This window comes from Lissotriton helveticus, chromosome 7 (assembly GCF_964261635.1).
Source record: "Lissotriton helveticus chromosome 7, aLisHel1.1, whole genome shotgun sequence".
NCBI classification, from domain to species: Eukaryota; Metazoa; Chordata; class Amphibia; order Caudata; family Salamandridae; genus Lissotriton; species Lissotriton helveticus.
The window spans coordinates 1,854,390,446-1,854,412,938 of record NC_136068.1 but is presented as its reverse complement, the minus strand read 5'-3'; positions in this window follow the sequence as shown (position 1 = coordinate 1,854,412,938).

The following is a 22,493-nucleotide window of genomic DNA, read 5'->3' as shown; positions in this document are numbered from 1 at the left end:
TGGGAACAGTCCAGTCCGAACTACACAACCATGTCTTTCCCAGACCGGAATCAAGCATCCAAGGACCGGTTTCTGGCTATCAGCCTTCATCAGCCTGGATAGCTTGACTCCAGTGGTGTGGAGGCTCTGGGACCCACGTCTGAGCTACCCCAGTACACTCAGGGAGAAAATTACTGTAGGAAGGTAGATCCCTGACTATGGTTGCCCCCAACTTTTTGCCTGGTGTTTTGCTGGTTTTCTGACTTAGTTGACCTGGGGCCCTGCTATTCAGGACCCCAGGCCTACTGCTCTCTCTGTAAAATGGATTCCATGTACCTTAGGTACATATCTAAATTGGATACTGAGTCACCTTATCAGTCCCTGTACAGTGTACCTTAGGTACCCAGGGCATAGGTGTACCCAGGGCCTACCAGGGGCTGCAGCATGTATTATGCCACCCCTGTCTGGCCATCCAAATCTGACACAACTGGCTGCACGACAGCTGGGGCAAGGTGGTGTAATCACCCTTTGCTTTAGATATAGTATACCTATATCTAACCCTAAAATGGACACACAGATCTCCTATCAGTCACTCCTATGGCAGGCCTTGACAATCCTGAAGGCAGAGTGCTTGGAATCGTGTGAGATGGTGCTCTGGCATGAGCTGAGCCTGTCTGCGGCTTTCGGGATCTATCCCCTAGCCGTTTCCATGATATCGCATACCATTTACTCTTAAGTGCATTATAATCCTCGCGGTTATATGCCAACTCTGGTATCGCTTTATCAAAACATGTCGAGTAAGGTGTCATACGAATTGGAATACTAACCCCTCGCCAATTCTGGCGACGGGGTTAGCATTCCACCCTTCTAGAGGGACACGACATGTATGTAACCTGTAACCCCGGTTAAAGTCAGACAGAGCCTTAGCATCCACAAAATGGATGCTGCCACCGAGACACAAGTCTGCCCTCCTGCTGCTGGGAGTCCTCCCAGAGCAGGAGGCAAGGACAAAGGGTTTCCTGCCAGGGGCGGTGCCAGCACCGTCCCAGACAGGGTTTTGTGTATTCCAGGTAGGCAGGGCTTCAGAGGAAGGTGACTGCAAGTGGCACCCCGGTGCTCACTGTGCATAGGTCGGCTGAAACCAGTTCCAGGGGCACTCCAGCCCCTGGCCTGGGGAAAGCCCGCCAAAAGAGAGGGGTGTAACCACCCCCCTCCTGGTCCCACCCATAGGGCAGGACTTAGTCGCGTGCCAGCCCCCTTTTCCCAGATAAAGGTAGGAGCAGGCCCCCTTCCAAATGAGATCATCTTTGGAATCAAGACACAACTTTCTACGAAAGGACTTCAAGATTTCTTCTTCAAGATTCTCCCTTGTGGCTAAGGAGTAGTCACCCTGCATCCGCAGGCACCATCGCAAGAACACTGCGGTCTGCTGTAAGTCCTTCCTCCGGAATCCGACTGCCCAGCTCGACAAGACCCGGCTTCCCTGGCACCTCCGACCTCTACTCACCTCTACAGCCAAGCTGAGAACCGTGAGTGCGACGAGACCTCGAGGGACCGACTATTGCCAAGACTGCACGACTTCTGCACAGCAAGCCCGCCGAGTAATTTTCTGGTGAGTGCTTTGGGGTCCGAGAAGCCCCGACCCTGAGCAGCTCCAGCACCGAAGAGCAGCCCCCCAGCATCTCCACGATCGGCGTGGGGCCCTTCTGCTTTTTGCTGCTCACCGCGTTGTTTGGCTACTAGCCCGCTGGCTTGTGGCCTTCTGAACGACGCCCGACGACATCACTGCTGCTGGTCTAGCTGCTCCAGACTGGCTCTTGCTCCCTTCCAGAAGAGGAGCACCCCGGACCCTCCTGGTCCACTCAAGACGCCATTTTGAGTCCACCGCGTGGGCTTGAATTAGCCAAGGCTTTGTTGCCCAATCCTGGGTTCTTCGACGCCGACAGCTTCATCCATCGTGGGACAGCTCGCCTCTCCATCCTGGTCGCCGACAACGCCTCCTGGTCCGTGAGATCTGCAGAGCCAGCGTCGCCCACTCACCTAGTCGAGGTGACTACCATCCGGTGCCCTCCTGGTGCCCACTGACTACTGGCTAGTAGTCACGAACTTGGTCCCCTCTGCTTTCAGGTGTCATCCATCTTCCAGATCCAGGCTTGGATCAACTCGAACTATCTTCACTGGTCGCCTGCCAGCATCTTTCTTCCAGGCTCCTGGTCCGGCAACGAGGATTCCCGACGTCTTTTGAGACCTATGCAGCTGCAGCCCCTGGGCTAGGTAACTTCGGCATTTCGGTGCCCCAGCATAGCCTCACTATCCAAGGGTCAGGATCCACTGTCGTTTTCTCCCTACCAGGTCGGGTTCGCCCGTGAACACTAACTTTAGCGGTACTAGCTTCCATAGACTTTGTCCCGCATCCCGCGTGAGAGTGCACACTCTGCACTCGAGTCCCCTAGGTCTCCTAGAAGTAATCTAACGATTCCCTAGTCAAGTCCTAGTGATTCCAAAGCCTATTAGTACTGTACTTACCTGCTAGTAATTTCGCATTCCACTTTTAGAGTATATGGTTTTTCGTGCCCCTCGGGCATTTGTGTATACCGTGCTAACTTAAGTATTTTCGTAAGAGTTTTGTTGTGTGCCTAGCACCCTGTCCTCATAAAGAGTACAGGGTTGTTGTGATTCTAATAAATACATTGTTTATTTTCATAACACTTGTGTGGTGTCCTTTCACTGGGTGTTCAAGGGGTAATGTGATGGTAAAACAGCTGGCTTAACACGCCCTCTAGAGACTTAGCCTTAGACTGCTCGTATCCATGCTACTAGGATAGCTGGTCTATAAGGTTGACTTACAGCCAATCATCAATAAGGGTTGTTTGGACTGATATATAGTGATGACTAGAATAGTGAGCACTGCACATCAGGCCAACTTCTCACATTGGTGGCAGCGGTTGGGATTTGAGCTTGCTGTTGTTTTACCACACATATCCTAAGAATATCTTGTGAAAGATCACATAAGTACTAAAGGTACATATAACTTAGCTTAGAATACTCTGAGTTCTACTGAACCAGCTGTTGTAGCTCCTAGGGCCTAGCACACCCTAAACTACAACTCTAGCAAGGGATCAGTAGGCAAACATATAGTGTAGGTAAGTGCACCACTTACACCTCACTAGAAAAGCATGTCTAACCATGGAGAGTCCACTGAGACTCCCCTGGTAAGTGTTGACCCTCCACAGGTCACTTCAAGATATGCAGCTCTCAGTTTCCAGGAGATGAGACAAGTCTGTACCTCCAGGAAACTGAAGCAGGGGTCTAACCCCACCATTCCCTTTCTGATAGGTCTCTTAGAGACATATGATGCCAGAAAGATTTCTCAGTTACATGAGAACATGCCAACCTTAGAGGGAACCTCTGGGGATCCAGACCTCCCCAACACTGCCAATGCAGTTGAGGAGGAGGATCAAGAGGAACTCTCTGGGGATGAGGTAGACAAAGGTCTTGAGGTAGTCAGAAGGCTAACTAGGGCCAACTTAGACCTACTTGGGGAAGGATCTGGGGGACCCCCAGTACTGACCCTAATGAGGCCTAACCTTGGAGTTAGGAGAGATAGATCTCCTTCTAGGGACTCCATTAGATCTCTGCACTCTAATGCCTCTTCTCAGGGGAGAAGGAACTCTCCCCAGAGGAGATTGACTTCCCCTCAGAGAAGAGAGCATGAAGCAAGGATGAGACAAGCTAGACTGAGGATTGAAAGGGAAGAACTTGCCCTGGCCAAAGAAAAGCTTGCATTTGCTAGAGAGCAGCAGATGAGTGGGTTAGCTCCCACTGGTGGCAGCAATCTCCCAAGAGATAGAGAGAAAGGTTTAGATACTAAACACCTGACAAAAATAGTGCCCCCCCTTTAAGCAAGGGGATGACATCCAGAAATGGATGGCTGCTTTGGAGAGGGCCTGCACTGTGCAGGGCATTCCCCAAAGTCAGTGGGCAGCTATACTGTGGCTCTCCTTTGATGGTAAAGGTAGAGATAAGCTCCTCACTACAAGAGTGGAGGATGCTAATGATTACCAGGTCCTGAAAAATGCACTGGTTGATGGGTTTGGCTTAACCACTGAGCAGTACAGGTTGCTGTTCAGAGACACCCAGAAAACTCAGTCTCAGGACTGGTCTGACTTTGTTGATTGTGCCACTAAGGCTTTGGAAGGCTGGCTACTGGGTAGCAAGGTTACTGACTTCACAGGATTGTATAATCTTATTATGAGAGAGCAAGTCTTAAATAATTGTCAGAACCAGTTATTACACCAGCACCTGGTAGACTCTGATCTGACCTCTCCACAAGAATTGGGTAAGAGGGCAGACAAATGGGTCAGAACCAGGATTAGGCCCAAGAACCAAGGTGGTGACCAGAAAAAGGAATCAACCAAGCCTCAAGAGAAGGGTGGGAATAAATCTCCAGATCAAACCACATCAGGGCCCCAAAAATCCTCTGAGGGGGGTGGGTCCCAGAATCCTTCTAATAACCAGAAGAAACCTTATTGTTATCCCTGTAAACAGGTGGGTCATTTGAAAACTGACAGCAGTTGCCCAAAGAATAACAATAAGGAGAACATACCCCCAAGTAACATTCCCAAACCTCCTGTTACTACTAGTAGTAATCCCCCAGGTGGTGGGAGTGCCCCCAAGAATTTGGGTGCATTTACTTTGGGAGTTCCTGGGGACTCTGGCCTAACCAGGTCCCCAAACTTAGATACTCTTGTCTGTGAGACTGGCATGGGGTTTGCCAACTTCACAACTTGTCCCAACACTTTGGGCAAGTACAGACAGGAGCCCCTCATCAATGGTATAAAAGTTGAGGCCTATAGAGACACAGGGGCCAGCATCACTATGGTAACTGAGAGTCTAGTCCCCTCAAGGCAACTTTTACCTGGTGCCACATACCAGGTGACCAATATTGATGGAGTACAGAGAGATCATCCCATGGCAGTAGTCAATCTCAGCTGGGGAGGTGTCACTGGCCACAAGAGAGTGGCAGTGTCACCAAACTTGCCTGTAGATTGCCTACTGGGGAATGATTTAGAGCTCTCAGCCTGGGCTGAAGTAGAGCAAGAAACCCATTCTAAAATGGTAAACATCCATGGTAAGGTTAGTGGGGCAGTGATAGCCACAGCCCCAGTCCAAGATGTCCTCCCTGAACAGGTCAGGAGGGTTGTGCCAGTCACAACCCAATCTCAGACAACTTCCTTCCCAGAACAGGTTGTCAAGGCTGTAATGGTAACAGCCCACACCCAAACTGAGCCCCCTCCTGAAAAGGTTGGGAGAGTTGTGATGGCCACAGCTCAAACTCAGACAGATGATAGTGTTGTGAAGCCTGAAACTATGGATCACTCCACTCAGACAGAGAGCATTGAGGAGGAAGAGAAATCTCCCTCCCACCAGACTTTAGGAAAGGATCAGCCTCCTCAGGGAACTGATCTGACCCCTTGTGAAGAAACTGCCACAGAGGTAGTCAGGCCTAGCCTGGCAGAACCCCTGATGTCAGTGGACCCTTCCAAGGTGGGACCCAGTCTGGAGCAGGTAACCTGCCCCTCTCTACCCTGCCTCAGTCAGCCCAGGGCTGTAGAGGTCAGGGAGGCCAGTGTTGGACCCCAAAGGGCCCCCTGTCCAAAAGAATTCCCCAATCAGCAGATTAAGGGCACTGAAGCTAGTAGTCCTAGCCAAGTGAAAATAAAATCCACTCCTGAGGGATCCCCCTTAAATTTAGTTAGGGACCTCCCACAGATGGACACTGTTGGGCACAGCCAAACCTGGGACCTGAGGGCCCCAAACCTGACCTGTCCCTCCAGTAAGCCAAACAGAGGGACCCAACCTCCAGCTGTAGGTAGCCAGAGGTTGACCCTGAGAGCCCAAAACAACTCAGTCTTGGAAAGAAAGGCCTCTATGGTGGAAAATGATTGGAGGAAGCTGAGCCCAAAATTAGTGGAGCCTCACTTCAGTACTCCATTTCAGCACCAGCCTTTTCCTTTGCCAAAACACACCACAGGTAGAGATTCCCTATGGTGGAGACCCTCAGATACCCTTAGGGTGAGGGATTGCTTAGTGGACCATGAGATAGGGGGTAACCATGCCAGTGCTGATACTTCCTTATATGGCCACTCAGGCAATATAGGCTTACCTGGCAAGGATAGCCTTATCTCCTTTCGTTTGGGGGGGGGGGTTATGTAGGAAGGTAGATCCGTGACTATGGTTGCCCCCAACTTTTTGCCTGGTGTTTTGCTGGTTTTCTGACTTAGTTGACCTGGGGCCCTGCTATTCAGGACCCCAGGCCTACTGCTGTCTCTGAAAAATGGATTCCATGTACCTTAGATACATATCTAAATTGGATACTGAGTCACCTTATCAGTCCCTGTACAGTGTACCTTAGGTACCCAGGGCATAGGTGTACCCAGGGCCTACCAGGGGCTGCAGCATGTATTATGCCACCCCTGGCTGGCCATCCAAATCTGACACAACTGGCTGCACGACAGCTGGGGCAAGGTGGTGTAATCACCCTTTGCTTTAGATATAGTATACCTATATCTAACCCTAAAATGGACACACAGATCTCCTATCAGTCACTCCTATGGCAGGCCTTGACAATCCTGAAGGCAGAGTGCTTGGAATCGTGTGAGATGGTGCTCTGGCATGAGCTGAGCCTGTCTGCGGCTCTCGGGATCTATCCCCTAGCCGTTTCCATGATATCGCATACCATATACTCTTAAGTGCATTATAATCCTCGCGGTTATATGCCAACTCTGGTATCGCTTTATCAAAACATGTCGAGTAAGGTGTCATACGAATTGGAATACTAACCCCTCGCCAATTCTGGCGACGGGGTTAGCATTCCACCCTTCTAGAGGGACACGACATGTATGTAACCTGTAACCCCGGTTAAAGTCAGACAGAGCCTTAGCATCCACAAAATGGATGCTGCCACCGAGACACAAGTCTGCCCTCCTGCTGCTGGGAGTCCTCCCAGAGCAGGAGGCAAGGACAAAGGGTTTCCTGCCAGGGGCGGTGCCAGCACCGTCCCAGACAGGGTTTTGTGTATTCCAGGTAGGCAGGGCTACAGAGGAAGGTGACTGCAAGTGGCACCCCGGTGCTCACTGTGCATAGGCCGGCTGAAACCAGTTCCAGGGGCACTCCAGCCCCTGGCCTGGGGAAAGCCCGCCAAAAGAGAGGGGTGTAACCACCCCCCTCCTGGTCCCACCCATAGGGCAGGACTTAGTCGCGTGCCAGCCCCCTTTTCCCAGATAAAGGTAGGAGCAGGCCCCCTTCCAAATGAGATCATCTTTGGAATCAAGACACGACTTTCTACGAAAGGACTTCAAGATTTCTTCTTCAAGATTCTCCCTTGTGGCTAAGGAGTAGTCACCCTGCATCCGCAGGCACCATCGCAAGAACACTGCGGTCTGCTGTAAGTCCTTCCTCCGGAATCCGACTGCCCAGCTCGACAAGACCCGGCTTCCCTGGCACCTACGACCTCTACTCACCTCTACAGCCAAGCTGAGAACCGTGAGTGCGACGAGACCTCAAGGGACCGACTATTGCCAAGACTGCACGACTTCTGCACAGCAAGCCCGCCGAGTAATTTCCTGGTGAGTGCTTTGGGGTCCGAGAAGCCCCGACCCTGAGCAGCTCCAGCACCGAAGAGCAGCCCCCCAGCATCTCCACGATCGGCGTGGGGCCCTTCTGCTTTTTGCTGCTCACCGCGTTGTTTGGCTACTAGCCCGCTGGCTTGTGGCCTTCTGAACGACGCCCGACGACATCACTGCTGCTGGTCTGGTTGCTCCAGACTGGCTCTTGCTCCCTTCCAGAAGAGGAGCACCCCGGACCCTCCTGGTCCACTCAAGACGCCATTTTGAGTCCACCGCGTGGGCTTGAATTAGCCAAGGCTTTGTTGCCCAATCCTGGGTTCTTCGACGCCGACAGCTTCATCCATCGTGGGACAGCTCGCCTCTCCATCCTGGTCGCCGACAACGCCTCCTGGTCCGTGAGATCTGCAGAGCCAGCGTCGCCCACTCACCTAGTCGAGGTGACTACCATCCGGTGCCCTCCTGGTGCCCACTGACTACTGGCTAGTAGTCACGAACTTGGTCCCCTCTGCTTTCAGGTGTCATCCATCTTCCAGATCCAGGCTTGGATCAACTCGAACTATCTTCACTGGTCGCCTGCCAGCATCTTTCTTCCAGGCTCCTGGTCCGGCAACGAGGATTCCCGACGTCTTTTGAGACCTATGCAGCTGCAACCCCTGGGCTAGGTAACTTCGGCATTTCGGTGCCCCAGCATAGCCTCACTATCCAAGGGTCAGGATCCACTGTCGTTTTCTCCCTACCAGGTCGGGTTCGCCCGTGAACACTAACTTTAGCGTTACTAGCTTCCATAGACTTTGTCCCGCATCCCGCGTGAGAGTGCACACTCTGCACTCGAGTCCCCTAGGTCTCCTAGAAGTAATCTAACGATTCCCTAGTCAAGTCCTAGCGATTCCAAAGCCTATTAGTACTGTACTTACCTGCTAGTAATTTCGCATTCCACTTTTAGAGTATATGGTTTTTCGTGCCCCTCGGGCATTTGTGTATACCGTGCTAACTTAAGTATTTTCGTAAGAGTTTTGTTGTGTGCCTAGCACCCTGTCCTCATAAAGAGTACAAGGTTGTTGTGATTCTAATAAATACATTGTTTATTTTCATAACACTTGTGTGGTGTCCTTTCACTGGGTGTTCAAGGGGTAATGTGATGGTAAAACAGCTGGCTTAACACGCCCTCTAGAGTCTTAGCCTTAGACTGCTCGTATCCATGCTACTAGGATAGCTGGTCTATAAGGTTGACTTACAACCAATCATCCATAAGGGTTGTTTGGACTGATATATAGTGATCACTAGAATAGTGAGCACTGCACATCAGGCCAACTTCTCACAATTACAAAAAACAATTTGATGGACAGAATGTAGATCAATGTCTTACATTCACCCCAGTACAGGGATCTGGGCCTAAATCCATCGTTTTTTGCACTCCACACCACCCTGGGTTAGACACTGGCTTTATGCAAATCAGCTCTGACCCTGTGCCTCATGGGAACAGTCCAGTCCGAACTACACAACCATGTCTTTCCCAGACCGGAATCAAGCATCCAAGGACCGGTTTCTGGCTATCAGCCTTCATCAGCCTGGAAAGCTTGACTCCAGTGGTGTGGAGGCTCTGGGACCCACGTCTGAGCTACCCCAGTACACTCAGGGAGAAAATTACAAAAAACAATTTGATGGACAGAATGTAGATCAATGTCTTACATTCACCCCAGTACAGGGATCTGGGCCTAAATCCATCGTTTTTTGCACTCCACACCACCCTGGGTTAGACACTGGCTTTATGCAAATCAGCTCTGACCCTGTGCCTCATGGGAACAGTCCAGTCCGAACTACACAACCATATCTTTCCCAGACATGGCTTGGTAGTTCGGACTGGACTGTTCCCATGAGGCACAGGGTCAGAGCTGATTTGCATATAGCCAGTGTCTAACCCAGGGTGGTGTGGAGTGCAAAAAAACGATGGATTTAGGGCCAGATCCTTGTACTGGGGTGAATGTATGACATTGTTCTACATTCTGTCCATCAACTGTGTTTTTTGCAATTTTCACCCCGAGTGGGCTGGGTATTCTCAGACGTGAGTCCCAGGCTCTCCACACCACTGGAGTCAAGCTATCCAGGCTGAATGAAGGCTGATAGCCAGAAACCGGTCCTTGGATGCTTGATTCCGGTCTGGGAAAGACATGGCTTGGTAGTTCGGACTGGACTGTTCCCATGAGGCACAGGGTCAGAGCTGATTTGTATATAGCCAGTGTCTAACCCAGGGTGGTGTGGAGTGCAAAATAACGATGGATTTAGGCCCAGATCCTTGTACTGGGGTGAATGTATGACATTGTTCTACATTCTGTCCATCAACTGTGTTTTTTGCAATTTTCACCCCGAGTGGGCTGGGTATGCTCAGACGTGAGTCCCAGGCTCTCCACACCACTGGAGTCAAGCTATCCATGCTGAATGAAGGCTGAAAGCCAGAAACCGGTCCTTGGATGCTTGATTCCGGTCTGGGAAAGACATGGCTTGGTAGTTCGGACTGGACTGTTCCCATGAGGCACAGGGTCAGAGCTGATTTGCATATAGCCAGTGTCTAACCCAGGGTGGTGTGGAGTGCAAAAAAACGATGGATTTAGGCCCAGATCCTTGTACTGGGGTGAATGTATGACATTGTTCTACATTCTGTCCATCAACTGTGTTTTTTGCAATTTTCACCCCGAGTGGGCTGGGTATGCTCAGACGTGAGTCCCAGGCTCTCCACACCACTGGAGTCAAGCTATCCAGGCTGAATGAAGGCTGATAGCCAGAAACCGGTCCTTGGATGCTTGATTCCGGTCTGGGAAAGACATGGCTTGGTAGTTCGGACTGGACTGTTCCCATGAGGCACAGGGTCAGAGCTGATTTGCATATAGCCAGTGTCTAACCCAGGGTGGTGTGGAGTGCAAAAAAACGATGGATTTAGGCCCAGATCCTTGTACTGGGGTGAATGTATGACATTGTTCTACATTCTGTCCATCAACTGTGTTTTTTGCAATTTTCACCCCGAGTGGGCTGGGTATGCTCAGACGTGAGTCCCAGGCTCTCCACACCACTGGAGTCAAGCTATCCAGGCTGAATGAAGGCTGATAGCCAGAAACCGGTCCTTGGATGCTTGATTCCGGTCTGGGAAAGACATGGCATGGTAGTTCGAACTGGACTGTTCCCATGAGGCACAGGGTCAGAGCTGATTTGCATATAGCCAGTGTCTAACCCAGGGTGGTGTGGAGTGCAAAAAAACGATGGATTTAGGCCCAGATCCTTGTACTGGGGTGAATGTATGACATTGTTCTACATTCTGTTCATCAACTGTGTTTTTTGCAACTTTCACCCCGAGTGGGCTGGGTATGCTCAGACGTGAGTCCCAGGCTCTCCACACCACTGGAGTCAAGCTATCCAGGCTAAATGAAGGCTGATAGCCAGAAACCGGTCCTTGGATGCTTGATTCCGGTCTGGGAAAGACATGGCTTGGTAGTTCGGACTGGACTGTTCCCATGAGGCACAGGGTCAGAGCTGATTTGCATATAGCCAGTGTCTAACCCAGGGTGGTGTGGAGTGCAAAAAAACGATGGATTTAGGCCCAGATCCTTGTACTGGGGTGAATGTATGACATTGTTCTACATTCTGTCCATCAACTGTGTTTTTTGCAATTTTCACCCCGAGTGGGCTGGGTATGCTCAGACGTGAGTCCCAGGCTCTCCACACCACTGGAGTCAAGCTATCCAGGCTGAATGAAGGCTGATAGCCAGAAACCGGTCCTTGGATGCTTGATTCCGGTCTGGGAAAGACATGGCTTGGTAGTTCGGACTGGACTGTTCCCATGAGGCACAGGGTCAGAGCTGATTTGCATATAGCCAGTGTCTAACCCAGGGTGGTGTGGAGTGCAAAAAAACGATGGATTTAGGCCCAGATCCTTGTACTGGGGTGAATGTATGACATTGTTCTACATTCTGTCCATCAACTGTGTTTTTTGCAATTTTCACCCCGAGTGGGCTGGGTATGCTCAGACGTGAGTCCCAGGCTCTCCACACCACTGGAGTCAAGCTAGCCAGGCTGAATGAAGGCTGATAGCCAGAAACCGGTCCTTGGATGCTTGATTCCGGTCTGGGAAAGACATGGCTTGGTAGTTCGGACTGGACTGTTCCCATGAGGCACAGGGTCAGAGCTGATTTGCATATAGCCAGTGTCTAACCCAGGGTGGTGTGGAGTGCAAAAAAACGATGGATTTAGGCCCAGATCCTTGTACTGGGGTGAATGTATGACATTGTTCTACATTCTGTACATCAACTGTGTTTTTTGCAATTTTCACCCCGAGTGGGCTGGGTATGCTCAGACGTGAGTCCCAGGCTCTCCACACCACTGGAGTCAAGCTATCCAGGCTGAATGAAGGCTGATAGCCAGAAACCGGTCCTTGGATGCTTGATTCCGGTCTGGGAAAGACATGGCTTGGTAGTTCGGACTGGACTGTTCCCATGAGGCACAGGGTCAGAGCTGATTTGCATATAGCCAGTGTCTAACCCAGGGTGGTGTGGAGTGCAAAAAACGATGGATTTAGGCCCAGATCCTTGTACTGGGGTGAATGTATGACATTGTTGTACATTCTGTCCATCAACTGTGTTTTTTGCAATCCTGGTAGATCCAAGTCAGAAACAAGAACATTTTGGAAGAGGTCACAGCCTTTTTTTATACATGAGATTCCTTTGTCTTTGGGCAGGGTGGGGGCAGAACCAGTCGCAGCTGGTCTGTGAGCACTGTTGATGGGCTCAACCACCCTCTCTATTCACTAGGCAGGACAGGGTCATCAGTCGCACCACAGGGGGCGGAGCCAGCATCGTGTGGGAAAAACCCAGCCCCATTCACTCCCAGGGGCACTCCTCCTCTCACATCAGCATGCTAATCTCAACACTCACCACTGGGCAGACCCATCCAGACATCCTGGAGCCAGGCTCCAGCCAATCATGTGTCAGCACCCTCACTGCACACACACATCAATGTCTAGAAGTGGCACTTCCACACTAGACACATTCATGCCACATACATCAATATGCAGCATTCAACTTCACGAGTTCGTACATACCAAACTCGACCCTGCACTCCCCACACATCAGGAACTACCATGGTCGCACATATTCCCCATGCATTCCTATGGGAGGGCAGGTCACTCACCACACGCACACAGAGAGCTCACGCACTTTACACTGTCCAACAGTGACAAAGTGCGCAAAGGCCTAAAATCATCAACACTAGGTTCCAGACACAGGCTAGGAAAAAGCAAAAAGTTTCAGGGTGAACCTGCCAAAAGGGCCAGGTCCAACAGTTCCTTCTCCACCAATCTAAAACGATTAAATGGAACAATGGCTAACATTGAGGAGTTGCAGATAAAAGTACAGAGATTAAAAACGGGGAGTGAGACAACTAAAGGCAATCAGATACAAAAATGGGAGAATTTCACCAAAACGCTAACAACAATTATGCCCACTCCCCAAAAAAATTCACGGCCCTCAACTTATAAAATCTCACTGCCAAAAAACTTGGCAAAGCTCAAAATAGAAATTAGAAGAAATGCTAGAGCACTAAAAAAGATAACAACGTCATCAAAAGACTGGACCCAAAGACAGAATCTTAAAAGAGAGTATAAAAAGAAAATGTGGGAACATAAAAGATCCCTGAAGGATGATTTTTGGCCAAAACTACTTTGCACTGCAAAGAGCACCAACTCAAATGCATTTTGGAAGACCATCAACGGTCTAAACCACCCTCTAAACCCAATAACATCAAATGTCCAAGAAGCAGATTGGGCGGCATTATTAACACAGAGATTCTCGGATGCAACACAAGACGTGCCCAATACACGAGCAGAGCAACAAAACAAACACAAAAGGGTCAAATATAGCAAAGTGAGTTCCATAATTAGTGGCGAAGAAAAAATGCCCTGTACAAAAGCAGAATCCCTGAATGAAGAAAGTAGTGCAATACAGCTGTCAGATGGGGACCAAAGGACAGCAAGGCATTCGAGAGAAAATGCTCAATCTTCAGAGAACAACGAGACAGCAGAGATGCCAAGACGCACAGGTTTCCGCGATGAGGACATAAGAAACATTTTAAGGAAGTCTCGCGGCAGTGAAGCGCCAGGACCGAATGGCATCTCTCCGATAGTTTTCAAAGACGACCCGGACTACTGGAGTTGAAACCTAAAAAAACTATTTGATGAAGTTGAAAACAAAAATCAAATTCCATCAAGCTGGCAAGGCTCAATAATCTCACCAATCTTCAAAGAAGGAGACAGAACATCTCCAGCAAACTACAGATTGATCACTCTCCTAGATGTGGAGGCGAAGTACTTTGCATCTCTGCTCCTTGAAGACTTGACAAGCTGGTCTGACGCCACAAAGAGAATCCTGCTGAATCAAACGGGCTTCAGGAAGGGGTGCGGGACATGACAAACGTCCTGTCACTCTCAGTGTTAGCTGACAAATATCTACGAAGGAAACAGCCCCTCCATCTCTGTTTTATTGACCTAAAAGCGGCCTTCGATAGCGTAGACCGTAGCATCCTATGGAGGAAACTGCGCAGCTGGATTATCCTGGAAAAAACATTGAGAGGAATTCTCCTCCTTTATTCCAACACATGGATAGAATTAAAACTGGGGAATGGAACACGGCTCTCAAGGAAAATCAACACCAGCAAAGGCCTCAAGCAAGGCTGTGTTCTAGCGCCACATCTCTTCAATCTCTTTATGGCAGACCTAGCTCCGAGCCTAAATAACATCTCATCCCACCCCCCAAAACTTGGCTCCTTATCTCTAACTCATTTATCATACGCGGACGACGTCGTATTGATGAGCTTAACCAAGATTGGCCTCCAAAGATCGCTAGAGGGGCTAGAGAAATGTATAAGTAATAACAATCTGGAAATAAATACAACAAAAAGCAAAACAATGCTCATCACTAGACGACGGACACTAAGCCAACGCGTCCAATTAGAGGGAAAAAACATAGAAGCTGTCTCCACCTATAAGTACTTGGGCTTTTATTTTGACAATCGGCACAATCACCAGCAGCAAAAAACGTACATCACCCAGAGAGCAAACACACTTTCATTTGCCTTCATGACTCTAGCAAAAAAGCTTACGGGGCCAACATACAAAGCTCTACTGGCAATATTAAAAGCCAAGGCGCTTCCTACGCTGTCCTACGGCATTGCAGCCCTTCATGGGAAAGACGCAGATCTGCTGAACCGATTACAGACGGCTATGTACAAATCCACTTTCCAAATTCACCGGGCAGCTTCACCAGCTCAGACGAGATTAGAATTTGGGGTAGTAAACGAAATAGTGGGAAGGAAGTACGCAACAATAAAGTATTGGTACAGCGTGAAACAGAACACATCTGCTTCAGAATTGCATAAAGCCCTGTGGGACGAAATAAAAACTGAGGCAAAGTCTCCATACAATCAGTTTCTCGAGAAGGCCTTAACTGACACCGGGACAAGAAACCTTTGGGAAATTAACCTGCCTTACCCAGCTTTTAGGCAAGCCATAAATAAGTCAACAAAACTCCATTCACTCGTAACCGACAAGGCTACTAACAGCACAAGAAAACATGCCTGGATGGTTATATCCAAATACAAAACACTCACTGCAGCTCCATACCTAACAATTACATTTCCGGCCCCTAGAAAACAAAAGCTAATGGCGCTACGTCTGGGAAAATTCCCCTCTACCATGGACCAGCCAATTTGGGAGCATGACGGACCCAAAACTTGTAGACTATGTGGTTGCAGCAAGGAGGACTTTATCCATCTCATTTGCATTTGTCCGAATTTGACCCACGCTCGAGCCACCTTTCTAAAAAAGGCCATGAATGAACGAGGCATTAGAACCTGCAGATTGGCGATTATGGCAGTCCTAAATCCAACAGACACCCGCCTGAACTGCCTATTACTAAAGTTCATGCAGGTTCATGCTCAAGCGTTGAACTATAATCTGGTACCCTGCCTGAATAAGGGACACATGTCGGTGGCCTCCGTGGAAGAGGGCTCTCTTGAACTTAATAAAGGCCCTCTCGAACTTAACAAAGAATAATATCAGAACTCTTGGAACCACATTTATATGTGTTAACAATAGTTTCTTGACCGTTTCTTTCTTTTAACTTGTATATTATGTTCACCAAAATGCTCATATTTAAAAAAAAACACATTTTTTTTTTAACTAGACTCAGAAAGTTTTAAGATCAAACGAAAGAGAATGTGGTTAAACATTAAGAGTCTTGATCTCAGTACTCGATTTTATAAAATGTATTGTTATGGTTTTAATTAACTGAAACAATAAACTTTTTCATACATCATACATAGAGTGGTGAAGACCAAGCAAATGCAGACTAGAGGGCAAAGCACTGACGATCCAGCAGAGGATGAGGTGCTAAGATCAGCGGGGATATCTATTTGTGGCGGCAAGTCCGAGCCTCATCAAGGCATGATGGGGAGACCAGTTATCAGCTACAGTCCGTCGTGACCAATTCACATGCAAAGGAAATGGGCAGTGGTTCAGTAGCAGAGGGGGTAAATAGCCTGCTGGGCGATCCCATAGCCGATCATCTCCTACCCCTAAGATGTTAGTAAAAGACTGCCAGGTGTCCCCACCAGTCAAGAATCTCTGGGTGAGGTTGGTAGTTGAAGCAATAAATATGGCCTAAGGCCGACAAGTTTATATGCAAAGGTGTCAGATAGCAGTTTAGAGGTAGTTGTGGGATGCAAAACTAACCCTGGGCGTAGTTCGCGGAGCCGCACTCCGCGGAGCTACGCGAAGACGCAGTTGCACTCCGCGACCTTCGCGTAGCTCCGCGGACATGCGTAGTAGCTTGCTAGACCCGTTCGCGCGCCGTTTTTCGTCTTCGGGAGCGCGGTGCGCGTGTTCGGGGCGCTGCCTGCATGCTCGAGATAGCTAGCGCGCTAAGTTACTCAAGAGGTTTGTCCCGCCCGCTTGCGTTCCCTTATTTCCAAAGTGCGTGATCGCGTCAAATATCGCGCGAACTTACCCCCGGCGCACGCGATAATGTTATTCAGCGCGCGAGAACTACGCTACGCACCGGATCGCGGAGTAATCGACAGCTTCGCGTTCTCCGTAGAACGCGGAGTTGCCAAAACTCCGCAAGCTCCGCGAACGGAGCGTAGTTCTTCGCCCAGGGTTATGCAAAACCCCTCTGTTCAACTTTACCGCTGATCTCCTCTTACCTCATATAATGTGATTATTACATCCTTTAATATCTCTAGATTTCAGGGGATTCCAAAGTCAAGCAGTGGAGCCAGATGCCTCTCCAAGCACCACCCGGGGCCCAGCACAGACGTCTTCTCTGACAGAGCAGATTCAATCCACGGCCACAATGGACACGTCCCAGTAAGTGGCTGCAGAATCAATCCCCAAGCTGCAGCCAAGCCATCACCAGTGTGCCTGATTCAGAGTCAGGCCTCCGGAAGGCCATGAGGAACAGCAACACAACCTCAAAGAAAGCCATAGCGTAGGGCAGAGGAGGTAAGCAGGTACGGGCTCTCACCCCCCCGTGAGCAGAGGACAGCCCATGGCGGCAATGTTAGACCCCAAACCAATGCAGCGAAGGCCGGCAGTCTGCAGCAGGGTGGCGTCCCAGTAGGGAGGCGCCACTAAAGGCGAGATCACGCCCAGGCTCTCCAGCAAAGTGGAAATACAGCAAACACGGCCCAATCCACTGCAACAGCCACAATGATCCAAAGCCTCAGCCCCTGCTCCGTGGGCCACAGCAGATGATCAGGTGATACCCCCCCTCCCAGGCCCTTAACTCACCCCCAGTGGGCGCTCCCTCATCTGGACAGGGCGAGGCTGCCATGTAGTCCAGTCCTGCGGGTTCACCTCCTCAGCAGGAATACAGGTATGTTCCAGCCAATTCTCTCCTTATCAGTGGGGATGGGCTGAACACCGGAGGCTCTAAAGGTCTGGAGAGAAGCCCCTAAAGGCCGTGTTTCACCCTGTGACTGTGCCGCAGGCCACAAGATGGCAGACTCCGTCTGCTATGCAGTGTCTCCGCTGCAGCAAGCTGGTCCGCAGAATGGCAAGGAAGTATTTTCGGGCTCCCGGACTGCTCCCTGCCGCCCAAGGTGCACAGGGCAGTCCACAGAGGGGGCTCCACCTGCCTCAATGCTTCACATTTGGCTGTAGAAGGCTGCTGGGGAATGGAAACTTGAGAGAGAGCGTGTCACTCCATAAGTGGCTCGGCCACGCCACCCCCCGTTCTACTTTTACCTGCTTGGAGAAGGTTTGTGAGATATGGTTTGAACCAGTTTACAACTGCGCCTCAATGTCCATCTTTTCTTTGGAGATAATATATTATTCTGAGAGATGTGGTTGACTGTATCAAAGGCAGCCACGAGACCTAGAAGCACAGGTAGGCAGGGGTCACCCTAATCAAGGATGTGGAGCACATTGTCAACAATTTCTAACAGTGTGTTTTCTGCTGCATCCTTGTTAAAATCCAGATTGGAAGATTTAAAGGTGTTTGGTAGCCTGCAAAAGAAGAGAAAGTTGGTTGACTATACAACTTTCCATCACCTTTCCAATCCAATCCAACGAACTTTATTCGACGTCAAGTCATAAATTCACAATACATACATGTGATACAAACCCGGTAAAACATAATATATATACATATTTCGAAAACCAGGGATTGATACTTCAAGATATCGGAGAATTCATAAAAGAAATAAGGTGAATTCATAAAAGAGATAAAACTATTTAAAAAGCTATACGGTACTATAACATAGAATCAATAAAAATTCATTGCGAACAGTAATGCCGGAATGCATAGTACTGTCGCAGAAGATAAAACACGTACACAATTTTAGATGATAACCTTATCCTATTAAAATTGGCTTAAAACCCCTTCAAGGTGCTTGGATTGCCTTCTATCTGATAGCCCAGGACCAACCTAGAAATGTTCCCACTGTGATGACAATAGGGGCTGACGTGTGTGTACGCAGTATTCTTTGTGCATCTCTACTTAATCTGGTACCCAATGTCCTGCAGATTGGTGCCAGCCATGATCAACGCGGGCCTTCATATGCAGGGTAGTAAAACAACAAATGGGCTAATGACTCCGTCTGGACTTTACAGAAGGGGCATACTCTGTGACCCTCTGTGACCCATCTCACTGCGTAGGACTTAATTGGAAACTACCCGTAAGAGAGGACGAGTGCCCATTTCTGTAAGTATTATGGATAATCATGTCCCCGCATTTTTCTTTTAAGGCCTCCTTGGGTGGAAAGGGTACACTTTAGGTGTTCTCCCAGAGCATTTCCATGCCTATGCTTACTAAGGTAGCTCGAACCTCCCTGAGCCGTTTGATTTTATGAAAGCAGTCAGCACTGATTAGATCTTTTAGGCCAGCAGCGTAGGTTGCCAATTCAGGAGTGCACCAGCTTCTATGCCAGTATAGTATATTGCTGAGTCTGCCAGTGCTTTCCTGCCTAGGTAATATAGCATTTGACGTATTGGGGTACTTTGCGGCAGGCTCTTGATCTCATGATCTTATGTAAGAAACTATATTCAGCAGTTGTTATCTTTGGCATCTTCTCAAACCCCCAGAGTTCCGCTCCATAGAGGGCGGAACTAACCATTTTCATATTATTTATTTGGAGCACGTGGCTAGCTGGTTTTGTTAAAGAGGTGTTATATTCAGTTTGTAGAACTCCCAGTAGCTGTCGGTGCTTCAATGTGGCCATATCAAGTTGTCGGGGGCACCTCATATCGTTCTGTAGTATGACCCCCAGGTAGGTAAAGGCGCTAACTTGTTATAGGGGCCAGCCATTCATGAGTATTTATTTATTTATTTATTTTATTGAATTTGTATTGCGCACAGCTACCCGCAATGGGTTTCCCGGCGCCAAGGACAGACTGAAGAAGGAGATCAAGCAGGTGCAGAAAGAGATCACAAAAAGGAGGAAATCAAAACAGAAAAGTCTTCAACTTTTTACGAAAAGCCAGAAGATTAGTTTCAGTTTTTAACGCCAGCGGGAGAGCATTCCACATCTTTGGTCCAAGATATGCGAATGAACGGCCTCCCATTTTTGCCAGTCGGATTCTTGGAGTCAAAAAATTGCCATTATTAGATGACCTTAAAGAACGGCCGGGTAGATAAGGCTGGGCAAGGTTATGCAGGTAGGTTGGGGCAGAACCCTGACGGATCTTAAACAGAAAACACAGTGTTTTGAAAGTCACATGATCTGAAATTCTCAGCCAGTGCAGATCACGCAAGGCTTGCATTGCGGACGTTCTCCGTGGAACATTACGCAAGAGGCGAGCAGCTGAATTCTGTACCACTTGGAGTTTATTAATTGTTGCTTTATCTGCTCCCAGATAAAGCACATTGCCATAGTCAATGCGAGACATCACAAGGGCCTGGACGACAGTTCTTCGGGTGGACTCAGGCAGCATCCATAAGATCTTCTGCAGCCATCGTAAGGTGTTAAAACAGACTGCAGCAACCTTGGTCACCTGCTGCCTCATCGAAAGTGTGTCGTCGATCAGGAATCCGAGGTTACGAACAACAGGCACAGGGGTAGGCAGAGGACCCATGTCACATGGCCAGTGTCTAGAGCCCCACAGATCTTTATGCTTGCCTAATATAATAACCTCCGTCTTCTCTCCGTTGAGCTTCAGCAGATGATCTTGCATCCAAGCTGCAACGCGAGATAGGCCAACTTTAAGGGCAGAGACTTCCTGAACCCTGCTGCTAGAGAGAGAAAACACAATCTGCGTGTCGTCTGCATATGAATATATAGACAGACCGGCGTCCTCTACGATGGAGGCAAGAGGTCTGATGTAAATATTAAACAACAATGGGCTTAATATAGACCCTTGAGGGACGCCGTAAGCTGAAGAATGAATCGCAGATTCAGCCTTGTTTGAGAAAACCTGAAAGGTGCGCTCATTAAGAAATGAGGCCACTCAGGCAAGCGCAGATCCATCAACACCAAGGGAGCGGAGGGATTCCAAAAGAGTGGAATGAGACACGGTATCGAATGCAGCGCTTAAATCAAGAAGAATAAGCGCAAAGGTCTCACCGCTATCGATACCGTGTCGGAGTCGCTCAGTCACCCCAAGGAGTGCGGATTCGGTGGAGTAATTAGCGCGAAAGCCTGATTGGGATGGATGGAGATATCCCACGTTTTCAACAAACTCATTGAGCTGGGTGTTAACATGGTGTTCTAGTATTTTGGAGCAGGCTGGCAGCAGGGATATAGGCCTAAAGTTGGCAAGGTTTGTAATGTCCGCACCAGATTTTTTGAGCAAAGGGACAACCATGGCATGTTTCCAATCCTGTGCCACCCGAGATTCGATAAGAGAGATGTTTAGTAGCCTCATTAAGAATCTCCGTGGTATGCCTTCTCTAAATCCCTTATGTGGGTTAAACAACATACATGTTGTCTTGGAGACTTTAATTTCCAGACCCTGCAGTAAGCAAAACTCCTCAAAAAGTTTCAATGCTCGCTGAAGACCATTCACAGTTTTTGAGAAAATTAATGTATCATCTTCGAACAATAAAATCGGGATCTTTACACCAGCTAGGACTGGGGCATCAGTAGGAGTGGACTCTAAGAACTTTGCAATCCCATTATTAAACAGAGGGAATAGTGTGGGGGTCGTGACGCAGCCTTGGCGCACGCCTTTCTCTATGGGAAAGCGGTTGGTTACATTGCCCTGAGTGCCAAAGCGAATTTGGGCAAAATTGCTCTCATGGAGTCGAGTAATAAGGGAAAGCAGTTCAGGAAGCATCCCCATCTCCTGGAGCACTATCCATAATTTCCTATGGGACACAAGGTCAAAACCTGACTTGAGGTCGACGAAGGCAGCGTACAGGCTGCGCTTGCCTAGGACCACCGACCTCCAGTACACTAATAGAAACCTGAACACCTGACCAATTTTGCTAATATGGGATTGGAACCCAGCCTGCAGGGGGGACAAAATTCCCAGCTCCTCAATCCAGTCTTGGACCTTGTTTAAGACTAACCGCCCATTATTTTTTGCAAGGAGTCTATAGTGACCTGGAAGAGATTTTACCTTTTTTTTAAAAAACAGAGATAATCTCTCCCCATCACCTTTCCTAAGTGTTGAGTTGAGATATCATGGAAGTTATTTAGATTGCTGGCATCAGATGAGGGTTCTTCCAAGAGGGGAGATGTTCAAACAATCGAGGGAAGTAATCGAGGAAATTCACATAAGTGGTCTAACGGTGTAGCAGTTGTTTGGCAAGCTTGTCAAGATAAGAAGGTATTTACTACTACTTTGGTGCACTTGATCTACATGACAACTCATAAATAGGGTGACTCAAGTACAATTTTTTTTGACGTTGCAAATCCTGATAATTGACAAAATCACAGGGTTTGTGACATAAAAAGGTATTCTAAACCTTTCATTGGCAAATTGGAAAATTCTTTCCAACACGGAAAAGGAATTCTGTGGCTCATTACAATTTGTAATATAGTGAGGCATTAAAAGTGGGGTCTCTCATAACTGCATGGCTATATCAAATATTTCAATTGTTTCTGACCACAAATCATTGATCAATTTTGAATAATTGGTAGGATTTAGCACTGAAGAGATGAGATCTGTAGTTTAGTTTAGCATCTCAAAGTCTAGACGGACTAGATTGATTTCCAAATTTTCCCAAGGTTTCACAGGCATTTTCTTTCACCTTATGGATATTTTGAGACCCATGAGAGTGAGGGTTTGGCCTTTTCTTTGTGATTTTCAGTGGAGAATGTTTGACTATCAGGTTCCTCATGCACGTATTGTATTCATCAGTTGCACCATTAATAGCTTGCTTATCACAGGGAATGAGAAGGTTCAGC